Here is a 14,543-nt window from a genome sequence, read left to right as displayed (position 1 = left end):
AGGGCCAATTGCGTGTGAAACTTCCCGCGAACCCCAGTTATACACATACCCCACTCGCACAGGCCCCTTTCGCATGTAAAACTTCCCGTGAACCCCAGTAATACAGATAACCCACTCGCACAGGGCCCTTTCACGTGTAAAACTTCCCGCGCACCCCAATAATACACATACCCCACTCGCACAGGGCAAATCGCATGTGAAACTTCCGTTGCACCCCAGTAATACACATACCCCACTCGCACAGGGCCAATCGCGTGTGAAACTTCCAATGAACCCCAGTAATACACGTACCCCACTCGCACGGGGCATTTCATGTGTAAAACTTCCCGCGAACCCAGTAATACACGTACCCCACTCGCACAGGGCCAATCGCGTTTGAAACTTCACGCGAACCTCAGTAATACACATAACCCACTCGCACAGGGCCCTTTCACGTGTAAAACTTCCCGCGCACCCCAATAATACACATACCCCACTCGCACAGTGCAAATCGCGTGTGAAACTTCCCGTGAACCCCAGTAATACACGTACCCCACACGCACAGGGCCCTTTCATGTGTAAAACTTCCCTCGAACCCAGTAATACACGTACCCCACTCGCACAGGGCCAATCGCGTTTGAAACTTCACGCGAACCCCAGTAATACACGTACCCCACTCGCACAGGTTCCTTTCACATGTAAAACTTCCCGCGAACCCCAGTAATACATGTACCCCACTCGCACAGGGCCCTTCGTGTGTGAAACTTCCCGCGCACCCCAGTAATACACGTAACCCATTCGCACAGGGCCAATCGCGTGTGAAACTTCCCACGAACCCCAGTAATACACGTACCCCACTCGCACAGGGCCCTTTCGCGTGTAAAACTTCCTGCGAACCCCATTAATACACGAACCCCACTCGCACAGGGCAAATCGCATGTGAAACTTCCGTTGCACCCCAGTAATACACATACCCCACTCGCACAGGGCCAATCGCGTGTGAAACTTCCAATGAACCCCAGTAATACACGTACCCCACTCGCACGGGGCATTTCATGTGTAAAACTTCCCGCGAACCCAGTAATACACGTACCCCACTCGCACAGGGCCAATCGCGTTTGAAACTTCACGCGAACCTCAGTAATACACATAACCCACTCGCACAGGGCCCTTTCACGTGTAAAACTTCCCGCGCACCCCAATAATACACATACCCCACTCGCACAGTGCAAATCGCGTGTGAAACTTCCCGTGAACCCCAGTAATACACGTACCCCACACGCACAGGGCCCTTTCATGTGTAAAACTTCCCTCGAACCCAGTAATACACGTACCCCACTCGCACAGGGCCAATCGCGTTTGAAACTTCACGCGAACCCCAGTAATACACGTACCCCACTCGCACAGGTTCCTTTCACATGTAAAACTTCCCGCGAACCCCAGTAATACACGTACCCCACTCGCACAGGGCCCTTCGTGTGTGAAACTTCCCGCGCACCCCAGTAATACACGTAACCCATTCGCACAGGGCCAATCGCGTGTGAAACTTCCCACGAACCCCAGTAATACACGTACCCCACTCGCACAGGGCCCTTTCGCGTGTAAAACTTCCTGCGAACCCCATTAATACACGAACCCCACTCGCACAGGGCCCTTCGCGTGTGAAAGTTCCCGCACACCCCAGTAATACACATACCCCACTCGCACAGGGCCAATCACGTGTGAAACTTCCCGCGAACCCCAGTGATACACATACCCCACTTGCACAGGGCCCTTTCGCGTGTAAAACTTCCTGCGAACCCCAGTAATACACGTTACCCACTCGCACAGAGCCAATCATGTGTGAAACTTCCTGTGAACCCCAGTAATACATGTACTCCACTCGCACAGGGCCCTTTCGTGTGTATAACTTCCCGCGAACCCCAGTAATACACGTACCCCACTCGCACAGGGCCAATCGCGTGTGAAACTTCACGCGAACCCCAGTAATGCATGTACCCCACTCGCACAGGGCCCTTTCGCATGTAAAACTTCCTGCGAACCCCAGTAATACACGTACCCCACTCGCACAGGGCCCTTCATGTGTGAAACTTCCCGCGCACTCCAGTAATACACGTACCCCACTCGCACAGGGCCAATCGCGTGTGAAACTTCCCGCGAACCCCAGTAATACACCTATCCAACTCGCACAGGGCCCTTTCGCGTGTAAAACTTCCCACGAACCCCAGTAATACACAAACCCCACTCGCACAGGGCCCTTCACGTGTGAAACTTCCTGCGCACCCCAGTAATACACATACCCCACTCGCACAGGGCCAATCGCGTGTGAAACTTCCCGCGCACCCCAGTAATACATGTACCCCACTCGCATAGGGCCAATCGCGTGTGAAACTTCCCGCGCACCCAGTAATATACGTACCCCACTCGCACAGGTCCAATCGCGTGTGAAACTTCCCGTGAACCCCAGTTATACACATACCCCACTCGCACAGGGCCCTTTCGCATGTTAAACTTCCCATGAACCCCAGTAATACACGTACCCCATTCGCACAGGTCATTTCGCGTGTGAAACTTCCCGTGAACCCCAGTTATACACATACCCCACTCGCACAGGGCCCTTTCGCATGTTAAACTTCCCGCGAACCCCAGTAATACACATACCCCACTCGCACAGGGCAAATCGCGTGTGAAACTTCCCGTGAACCCCAGTAATACACGTACCCCACTCGCACAGGGCCAATCGCGTGTGAAACTTCCTGCGAACCCCAGTAATACACGTACATCACTCGCACAGGGCCCTTTCGCGTGTAAAATTTCCCGTTAACCCCAGTAATACACGCACCCCACTCGCACAGGTCCAATCGCTTGTGAAACTTCCTGTGCACCCCAGTAATACACGTACCCCACTCGCACAGGGCCAATCGCGTGTGAAACTTCCCATGAACCCCAGTAATACACGTACCCCATTCGCACAGGTCATTTCGTGTGTAAAACTTCCCGCAAACCCAGTAAACACACGTACCCCACTCGCACAGGGCCAATTGCGTGTGAAACTCCACGCGAACCCCAGTAATACACGTACCCCACTCGCACAGGTTCCTTTTGCATGTAAAACTTCCCGCGAACCCCAGTAATACACGTACCCCACACGCACAGGGCCCTTCATGTGTGAAACTTCCCGCGCACCCCAGTTATACACGTAACCCACTCGCACAGGGCCAATCACGTGTGAAACTTCCCGCGAACCCCAGTAATACACGTCCCCCACTCGCACAGGGCCCTTTCGCATGTAAAACTTCCTGCGAACCCCATTAATACACGAACCCCACTCGCACAAGGCCCTTCGCATGTGAAACTTCCCGCGCACCCCAGTAATACACATACCCCACTCGCACAGGGCCAATCGCGTGTGAAACTTCCCGTGAACCCCAGTAATACATGTACCGCACTCGCACATGGCCCGTTTGTCTGTAAAACTTCACGCAAACCCCAGTAATACACGTACCCCACTCGCACAGGGCCCGTTCGTGTGTAAAACGTCATGTGAACCCCAGTAATACACGTACCCCACTCGCACAGGGCCCTTCGTGTGTGAAACTTCCTGTGCCCCCCAGTAATCCACGTACCCCACTCGCACAGGGCCAATCACGTGTGAAACTTCCCGCGAACCCCAGTAATACACGTCCCCCACTCCCACAGGGCCCTTCGCATGTAAAACTTCCTGCGAACCCCAGTAATACACATACCCCATTCGCACAGGGCCAATCGCGTGTGAAACTTCCCGCGCACCCCAGTAATACATGTACCCCACTCGCATAGAGCCAATTGCGTGTGAAACTTCCCGCGCACCCCAGTAATATATGTACCCCACTCGCACAGGGCCAATCGCGTGTGAAACTTCCCGCGAACCCCAGTTATACACATACCCCACTCGCACAGGCCCCTTTCGCATGTAAAACTTCCCGCGAACCCCAGTAATACACATAACCCACTCGCATAGGGCCCTTTCACGTGTAAAACTTCCCGCGCACCCCAATAATACACATACCCCACTCGCACAGGGCAAATCGCGTGTGAAACTTCCCGTGAACCCCAGTAATACACGTACCCCACACGCACAGGGCCCTTTCATGTGTAAAACTTCCTGCAAACCCCAGTTATACACGTACCCCACTCGCACATGGCCAATCAAGTGTGAAACTTCACGCGAACCCCAGTAATACACGTACCCCACTCGCACAGGGCCCTTTCGCATGTAAAACTTCCCGCGAACCCCAGTAATACACGTACCCCACTCGCACAGGGCCCTTTCGCGTGAAAAACTTCCCGCGAACCGCAGTAATACACGCACCCCACTCGCACCGGGCCCTTTCACGTGTAAAACTTCCCGCGCACCCCAATAATACACATACCCCACTCGCACAGGGCAAATCGCGTGTGAAACTTCCCGTGAACCCCAGTAATACACATACCCCACACGCACAGGGCTCTTTCATGTGTAAAACTTCCCGCGAACCCAGTAATACAGGTACCCCACTCGCACAGGGCTAATCGCGTTTGAAACTTCACGCAGACCCCAGTAATACACGTACCCCACTCGCACAGGTTCCTTTCACATGTAAAACTTCCCGCGAACCCCAGTAATACACGTACCCCACTCGCACAGGGCCCTTCGTGTGTGAAACTTCCCGCGCACCCCAGTAATACACGTAACCCACTCGCACAGGGCCAATCGCGTGTGAAACTTCCCATGAACCCCAGTAATACACGTACCCCACTCGCACAGGGCCCTTTCGAGTGTAAAAATTCCTGCGAACCCCATTAATACACGAACTCCACTCGCACAGGGCCCTTCGCGTGTGAAAGTTCCCGCACACCCCAGTAATACACATACCCCACTCGCACAGGGCCAATCGCGTGTGAAACTTCCCGCGAACCCCAGTGATACACATACCCCACTTGCACAGGGCCCTTTCGCCTGTAAAACTTCCCGCGAACCCCAGTAATACACGTAACCCACTCGCACAGAGCCAATCATGTGTGAAACTTCCTGTGAACCCCAGTAATACATGTACCCCACTCGCACAGGGCCCTTTCGTGTGTATAACTTCCCGCGAACCCCAGTAATACACGTACCACACTCGCACAGGGCCAATCGCGTGTGAAACTTCACGCGAACCCCAGTAATGCATGTACCCCACTCGCACAGGGCCCTTTCGCATGTAAAACTTCCCGGGAACCCCAGTAATACACGTACCCCACTCGCACAGGGCCCTTCATGTGTGAAACTTCCCGCGCACTCCAGTAATACACGTACCCCACTCGCACAGGGCCAAACGCGTGTGAAACTTCCCGCGAACCCCAGTAATACACGTACCCTAGTCGCACAGGGCCAATCGCGTGTGAAACTTCCCGCGAACCCCAGTAATACACCTACCCAACTCGCACAGGGCCCTTTTGCGTGTAAAACTTCCCACGAACCCCAGTAATACACAAACCCCACTCGCACAGGGCCCTTCACGTGTGAAACTTCCTGCGCACCCCAGTGATACACATAGCCCACTCGCACAGGGCCAATCGCGTGTGAAACTTCCCGCGCACCCCAGTAATACATGTACCCCACTCGCATAGGGCCAATCGCGTGTGAAACTTCCCGCGCACCCCAGTAATATACGTACCCCACTCGCACAGGTCCAATCGCGTGTGAAACGTCCCGTGAACCCCAGTTATACACATACCTTACTCGCACAGGGCCCTTTCGCATGTAAAACTTCCCGCGAACCCCAGTAATACACGTACCCCACTCGCACAGGGCCCTTTCACGTGTAAAACTTCCCGCGCACCCCAGTAATACACATACCCCACTCGCACAGGGCAAATCGCGTGTGAAACTTCCCATGAACCCCAGTAATACACGTACCCCACTCGCACAGGGCCCTTTCATGTGTAAAACTTCCTGCAAACCCCAGTTATACACGTACCCCACTCGCACATGGCCAATCACGTGTGAAACTTCACGCGAACCCCAGTAATACACGTACCCCACTCGCACAGGGCCCTTTCGCGTGTAAAACTGCCTGCGAACCCCAGTAATACACGTACCCCACTCGCACAGGGCCCTTTCGCATGTAAAACTTCCCGAGAACCGCAATAATACACGCACCCCACTCGCACAGGGCCAATCGTGTGTGAAACTTCCCGCGCACCCCAGTAATACACATACCCCACTCGCACAGGGCCAATCGCGTGTGAAACTTCCCATGAACCCCAGTAATACACGTACCCCACTCGCACAGGGCCCTTTCGAGTGTAAAAATTCCTGCGAACCCCATTAATACACGAACTCCACTCGCACAGGGCCCTTCGCGTGTGAAAGTTCCCGCACACCCCAGTAATACACATACCCCACTCGCACAGGGCCAATCGCGTGTGAAACTTCCCGCGAACCCCAGTGATACACATACCCCACTTGCACAGGGCCCTTTCGCCTGTAAAACTTCCCGCGAACCCCAGTAATACACGTAACCCACTCGCACAGAGCCAATCATGTGTGAAACTTCCTGTGAACCCCAGTAATACATGTACCCCACTCGCACAGGGCCCTTTCGTGTGTATAACTTCCCGCGAACCCCAGTAATACACGTACCACACTCGCACAGGGCCAATCGCGTGTGAAACTTCACGCGAACCCCAGTAATGCATGTACCCCACTCGCACAGGGCCCTTTCGCATGTAAAACTTCCCGGGAACCCCAGTAATACACGTACCCCACTCGCACAGGGCCCTTCATGTGTGAAACTTCCCGCGCACTCCAGTAATACACGTATCCCACTCGCACAGGGCCAAACGCGTGTGAAACTTCCCGCGAACCCCAGTAATACACGTACCCCAGTCGCACAGGGCCAATCGCGTGTGAAACTTCCCGCGAACCCCAGTAATACACCTACCCAACTCGCACAGGGCCCTTTTGCGTGTAAAACTTCCCACGAACCCCAGTAATACACAAACCCCACTCGCACAGGGCCCTTCACGTGTGAAACTTCCTGCGCACCCCAGTGATACACATAGCCCACTCGCACAGGGCCAATCGCGTGTGAAACTTCCCGCGCACCCCAGTAATACATGTACCCCACTCGCATAGGGCCAATCGCGTGTGAAACTTCCCGCGCACCCCAGTAATATACGTACCCCACTCGCACAGGTCCAATCGCGTGTGAAACGTCCCGTGAACCCCAGTTATACACATACCTTACTCGCACAGGGCCCTTTCGCATGTAAAACTTCCCGCGAACCCCAGTAATACACATACCCCACTCGCACAGGGCAAATCGCGTGTGAAACTTCCCGTGAACCCCAGTAATACACGTACCCCACTCGCACAGGGCCCTTTCATGTGTAAAACTTCCTGCAAACCCCAGTTATACACGTACCCCACTCGCACATGGCCAATCACGTATGAAACTTCACGCGAACCCCAGTAATACACGTACCCCACTCGCACAGGGCCCTTTCGCGTGTAAAACTGCCTGCGAACCCCAGTAATACACGTACCCCACTCGCACAGGGCCCTTTCGCATGTAAAACTTCCCGAGAACCGCAATAATACACGCACCCCACTCGCACAGGGCCAATCGTGTGTGAAACTTCCCGCGCACCCCAGTAATACACATACCCCACTCGCACAGGGCCAATCGCGTGTGAAACTTCCCATGAACCCCTGTAATACACGTACCCCACTCGCACAGGGCATTTCATGTGTAAAACTTCCCGCGAACCCAGTAATACACGTACCCCACTCGCACAGGGCCCTTTCGCGTGTAAAACTTCCTGCGAACCCCATTAATACACAAACCCCACTCGCACAGGGCCCTTCGCGTGTGAAACTTCCCGCGCACCCCAGTAATACACATACCCCACTCGCACAGGGCCAATCGTGTGTGAAACTTCCCGCGAACCCCAGTGATACACATACTCCACTTGCACAGGGCCCTTTCGCGTGTAAAACTTCCCGCGAACCCCAGTAATACACGTACCCCACTCGCACAGGGCCCTTTCACGTGTAAAACTTCCCGCGCACCAAAGTAATACACGTACTTCACTAGCACAAGGCCAATCGCGTGTGAAACTTCCCGTGAACCCCAGCAATACATGTACCCCACTCGCACAGGGCCCGTTCATGTGTGAAACTCCATGCGAACCCCAGTAACACACGTACCCCACTCGCACAGGTTCCTTTCGCATGTAAAACTTCCAGCGAACCCCAGTAATACACGTACCCCACTCGTACAGGGCCATTCGTGTGTGAAACTTCCCGCGCACCCCAGTAATACACGTAACCCAATCGCACAGGGCCAATCACGTGTGAAACTTCCCGCGAACCCCAGTAATACACGTCCCCCACTCGCACAGCGCCCTTCGCATGTAAAACTTCCTGCGAACCCCAGTAATACACATACCTCATTCGCACAGGGCCAATCGCGTGTGAAACTTCCCGCGCAAACCAGTAATACATGTACCCCACTCGCATAGAGCCAATCGCGTGTGAAACTTCCCGCGCACCCCAGTAATATATGTACCCCACTCGCACAGGGCCCTTTCGCATGTAAAACTTCCCGCGAACCCCAGTAATACACGTACCCCACTCGCACAGGGCCCTTTCGTGTGAAAAACTTCCAGCGAACCGCAGTAATACACGCACCCCACTCGCACAGGGCCAATCGCATGTGAAACTTCTGTTGCACCCCAGTAATACACATACCCCACTCGCACAGGGCCAATCGCGTGTGAAACTTCCAATGAACCCCAGTAATACACGTACCCCACTCGCACGGGGCATTTCATGTGTAAAACTTCCCGCGAACCCAGTAATACACGTACCCCACTCGCACAGGGCCAATCTCGTTTGAAACTTCACGCGAACCTCAGTAATACACATAACCCACTCGCACAGGGCCCTTTCATGTGTAAAACTTCCCGCGCACCCCAATAATACACATACCCCACTCGCACAGGGCAAATCGCGTGTGAAACTTCCCGTGAACCCCACTAATACACGTACCCCACACGCACAGGGCCCTTTCATGTGTAAAACTTCCCGCGAACCCAGTAATACACGTACCCCACTCGCACAGGGCCAATCGCGTTTGAAACTTCACGCGAACCCCAGTAATACACGTACCCCACTCGCACAGGTTCCTTTCACATGTAAAACTTCCCGCGAACCCCAGTAATACACGTACCCCACTCGCACAGGGCCCTTCGTGTGTGAAACTTCCCGCGCACCCCAGTAATACACGTAACCCATTCGCACAGGGCCAATCGCGTGTGAAACTTCCCACGAACCCCAGTAATACACGTACCCCACTCGCACAGGGCCCTTTCGCGTGTAAAACTTCCTGCGAACCCCATTAATACACGAACCCCACTCGCACAGGGCCCTTCGCGTGTGAAAGTTCCCGCACACCCCAGTAATACACATACCCCACTCGCACAGGGCCAATCACGTGTGAAACTTCCCGCGAACCCCAGTGATACACATACCCCACTTGCACAGGGCCCTTTCGCGTGTAAAACTTCCTGCGAACCCCAGTAATACACGTTACCCACTCGCACAGAGCCAATCATGTGTGAAACTTCCTGTGAACCCCAGTAATACATGTACTCCACTCGCACAGGGCCCTTTCGTGTGTATAACTTCCCGCGAACCCCAGTAATACACGTACCCCACTCGCACAGGGCCAATCGCGTGTGAAACTTCACGCGAACCCCAGTAATGCATGTACCCCACTCGCACAGGGCCCTTTCGCATGTAAAACTTCCTGCGAACCCCAGTAATACACGTACCCCACTCGCACAGGGCCCTTCATGTGTGAAACTTCCCGCGCACTCCAGTAATACACGTACCCCACTCGCACAGGGCCAATCGCGTGTGAAACTTCCCGCGAACCCCAGTAATACACCTACCCAACTCGCACAGGGCCCTTTCGCATGTAAAACTTCCCACGAACCCCAGTAATACACAAACCCCACTCGCACAGGGCCCTTCACGTGTGAAACTTCCTGCGCACCCCAGTAATACACATACCCCACTCGCACAGGGCCAATCGCGTGTGAAACTTCCCGCGCACCCCAGTAATACATGTACCCCACTCGCATAGGGCCAATCGCGTGTGAAACTTCCCGCGCACCCAGTAATATACGTACCCCACTCGCACAGGTCCAATCGCGTGTGAAACTTCCCGTGAACCCCAGTTATACACATACCCCACTCGCAAAGGGCCCTTTCGCATGTTAAACTTCCCGCGAACCCCAGTAATACACATACCCCACTCGCACAGGGCAAATCGCGTGTGAAACTTCCCGTGAACCCCAGTAATACACGTACCCCACTCGCACAGGGCCCTTTCATGTGTAAAACTTCCTGCAAACCCCAGTTATACATGTACCCCACTCGCACATGGCCAATCACGTGTGAAACTTCACGCGAACCCCAGTAATACACGTACCCCACTCGCACAGGGCCCTTTCGCGTGTAAAACTGCCTGCGAACCCCAGTAATACACGTACCCCACTCGCACAGGGCCCTTTCGCATGTAAAACTTCCCGCGAACTGCAGTAATACACACACCCCACTCGTACAGGGCCAATCGTGTGTGAAACTTCCCGCGCACCCCAGTAATACACATACCCCACTCGCACAGGGCCAATCGCGTGTGAAACTTCCCATGAACCCCTGTAATACACGTACCCCATTCGCACAGGGCATTTCATGTGTAAAACTTCCCGCGAACCCAGTAATACACGTACCCCACTCGCACAGGGCCAATCGCGTGTGAAACTTCACGCGAACCCCAGTAATACACGTACCCCACTCGCACAGGTTCCTTTCACATGTAAAACTTCCCGCGAACCCCAGTAATACACGCACCCCACTCGCACAGGGCCCTTCGTGTGTGAAACTTCCCGCGCACCCCAGTAATGCACGTAACCCACTCGCACAGGGCCAGTCGCATGTGAAACTTCCCACGAACCCCAGTAATACACGTACCCCACTCGCACAGGGCCCTTTCGCGTGTAAAACTTCCTGCGAACCCCATTAATACACGAACCCCACTCGCACAGGGCCCTTCGCGTCTGAAACTTCCCGCGCACCCCAGTAATACACATACCCCACTCGCACAGGGCCAATCGCGTGTGAAACTTCCCGCGAACCCCAGTGATACACATACCCCACTTGCACAGGGCCCTTTCGCGTGTAAAACTTCCCGCGAACCCCAGTAATAGACATACCCCACTCGCACAGGGCCCTTTCACATTTAAAACTTCCCGCGCACCCCAGTAATACACGTACTTCACTAGCACAAGGCCAATCGCGTGTGAAACTTCCAGTGAACCCCAGCAATACATGTACCCCACTCGCACAGGGCCCGTTCGTGTGTAAAACTTCACGCGAACCCCAGTAATACACGTACCCCACTCGCACAGGGCCCTTTCACATGTAAAACTTCCCGCAAACCCCAGTAATACACGTACCCCACTCGCACAGGGCCCTTTGTGTGTGAAACTTCCCGCGCACCCCAGTAATCCAAGTACCCCACTCGCACAGGGCCAATCGCGTGTGAAACTTCCCGCGAACCCCAGTAATACACGTACCCCACTCGCACAGGGCCCTTTCGCGTGTAAAATTTCCCGCGAACCCCAGTAATACACGTGCCCCACTCGCACAGGGCCCTTCGCATGTGAAATTCCCGCGCACCCCAGTAATACACATACCCCACTTGCACAGGGCCCTTTCGCGTGTAAAACTTCCTGCGAACCCCAGTAATACACGTACCCCACTCGCACAGGGCCCTTTCACGTTTAAAACTTCCCGCGCACCCCAATAATACACATACCCCACTCGCACAGGGCAAATCGCGTGTGAAACTTCCCGTGAACCCCAGTAATACACGTACCCCACACGCACAGGGCCCTTTCATGTGTAAAACTTCCCGCGAACCCAGTAATACACGTACCCCACTCGCACAGGGCCAATCGGGTTTGAAACTTCACGCGAACCCCAGTAATACACGTACCCCACTCGCACAGGTTCCTTTCACATGTAAAACTTCCCGCGAACCCCAGTAATACACGTATCCCACTCGCACAGGGCCCTTCGTGTGTGAAACTTCCCGCGCACCCCAGTAATACACGTAACCCATTCGCACAGGGCCAATCGCGTGTGAAACTTCCCACGAACCCCAGTAATACACGTACCCCACTCGCACAGGGCCCTTTCGCGTGTAAAACTTCCTGCAAACCCCATTAATACACGAACCCACTCGCACAGGGCCCTTCGCGTGTGAAAGTTCCCGCACACCCCAGTAATACACATACCCCACTCGCACAGGGCCAATCACGTGTGAAACTTCCCGCGAACCCCAGTGATACACATACCCCACTTGCACAGGGCCCTTTCGCGTGTAAAACTTCCCGCGAAACCCAGTAATACACGTAACCCACTCGCACAGGGCCAATCATGTGTGAAACTTCCTGTGAACCCCAGTAATACATGTACTCCACTCGCACAGGGCCCTTTCGTGTGTATAACTTCCCGCAAACCCCAGTAATACACGTACCCCACTCGCACAGGGCCAATCGCGTGTGAAACTTTACGCGAACCCCAGTAATGCATGTACCCCACTCGCACAGGGCCCTTTCGCATGTAAAACTTCCCGCAAACCCCAATAATACACGTACCCCACTCGCACAGGGCCCTTCATGTGTGAAACTTCCCGCGCACTCCAGTAATACACGTATCCCACTCGCACAGGGCCAAACACGTGTGAAACTTCCTGCGAACCCCAGTAATACACGTACCCCACTCGCACAGGGCCAATCGTGTGTGAAACTTCCCGCGAACCCCAGTAATACACCTACCCAACTCGCACAGGGCCCTTTCGCGTGTAAAACTTCCCACGAACCCCAGTAATACACATACCCCACTCGCACAGGGCCAATCGCGTGTGAAACTTCCTGCGCACCCCAGTAATACATGTACCCCACTCGCATAGGGCCAATCGCGTGTGAAACTTCCCGCGCACCCCAGTAATATACGTACCCCACTCGCACAGGTCCAATCGCGTGTGAAACTTCCCGTGAACCCCAGTTATACACATACCCCACTCGCACAGGGCCCTTTCGCATGTAAAACTTCCCGCGAACCCCAGTAATACACATACCCCACTCGCACAGGGCAAATCGCGTGTGAAACTTCCCGTGAACCCCAGTAATACACGTACCCCACTCGCACAGGGCCCTTTCATGTGTAAAACTTCCTGCAAACCCCAGTTATACATGTACCCCACTCGCACATGGCCAATCACGTGTGAAACTTCACGCGAACCCCAGTAATACACGTACCCCACTCGCACAGGGCCCTTTCGCGTGTAAAACTGCCTGCGAACCCCAGTAATACACGTACCCCACTCGCACAGGGCCCTTTCGCATGTAAAACTTCCCAAGAACCGCAGTAATACACGCACCCCACTCGCACAGGGCCAATCGCGTGTGAAACTTCCCGCGCACCCCAGTAATACACATACCCCACTCGCACAGGGCCAATCGCGTGTGAAACTTCCCATGAACCCCTGTAATACACATACCCCACTCGCACAGGGCATTTCATGTGTAAAACTTCCCGCGAACCCAGTAATACACGTACCCCACTCGCACAGGGCCAATCGCGTGTGAAACTTCACGCGAACCCCAGTAATACACGTACCCCACTCGCACAGGTTCCTTTCACATGTAAAACTTCCCGCGAACCCCAGTAATGCACATAACCCACTCGCACAGGGCCAATCGCGTGTGAAACTTCCCACGAACCCCAGTAATACACGTACCCCACACGCACAGGGCCCTTCGTGTGTGAAACTTCCCGCGCACCCCAGTAATGCACATAACCCACTCGCACAGGGCCAATCGCGTGTGAAACTTCCCACGAACCCCAGTAATACACGTACCCCACACGCACAGGGCCCTTCGTGTGTGAAACTTCCCGCGCACCCCAGTAATGCACGTAACCCACTCGCACAGGGCCAGTCGAGTGTGAAACTTCCCACGAACCCCAGTAATACACGTAGCCCACTCGCACAGGGCCCTTTCGCGTGTAAAACTTCCTGCGAACCCCATTAATACACGAACCCCACTCGCACAGGGCCCTTTGCGTGTGAAACTTCCCGCGCACCCCAGTAATACACATACCCCACTCGCACAGGGCCAATCGCGTGTGAAACTTCCCGCGAACCCCAGTGATACACATACCCCACTTGCACAGGGCCCTTTCGCGTGTAAAACTTCCCGCGAACCCCAATAATAGACGTACCCCACTCGCACAGGGCCCTTTCACATTTAAAACTTCCCGCGCACCCCAGTAATACATGTACTTCACTAGCACAAGGCCAATCGCGTGTGAAACTTCCAGTGAACCCCAGCAATACATGTACCCCACTCGCACAGGGCCCGTTCGTGTGTAAAACTTCACGCAAACCCCAGTAATACACGTACCCCACTCGCACAGGGCC

Source organism: Ambystoma mexicanum, chromosome 4q (assembly GCF_040938575.1).
Source record: "Ambystoma mexicanum isolate Mex_15411 chromosome 4q, UKY_AmexF1_1, whole genome shotgun sequence".
Classification (NCBI taxonomy): domain Eukaryota; kingdom Metazoa; phylum Chordata; class Amphibia; order Caudata; family Ambystomatidae; genus Ambystoma; species Ambystoma mexicanum.
Note: the sequence above shows the minus strand (reverse complement) of the source record.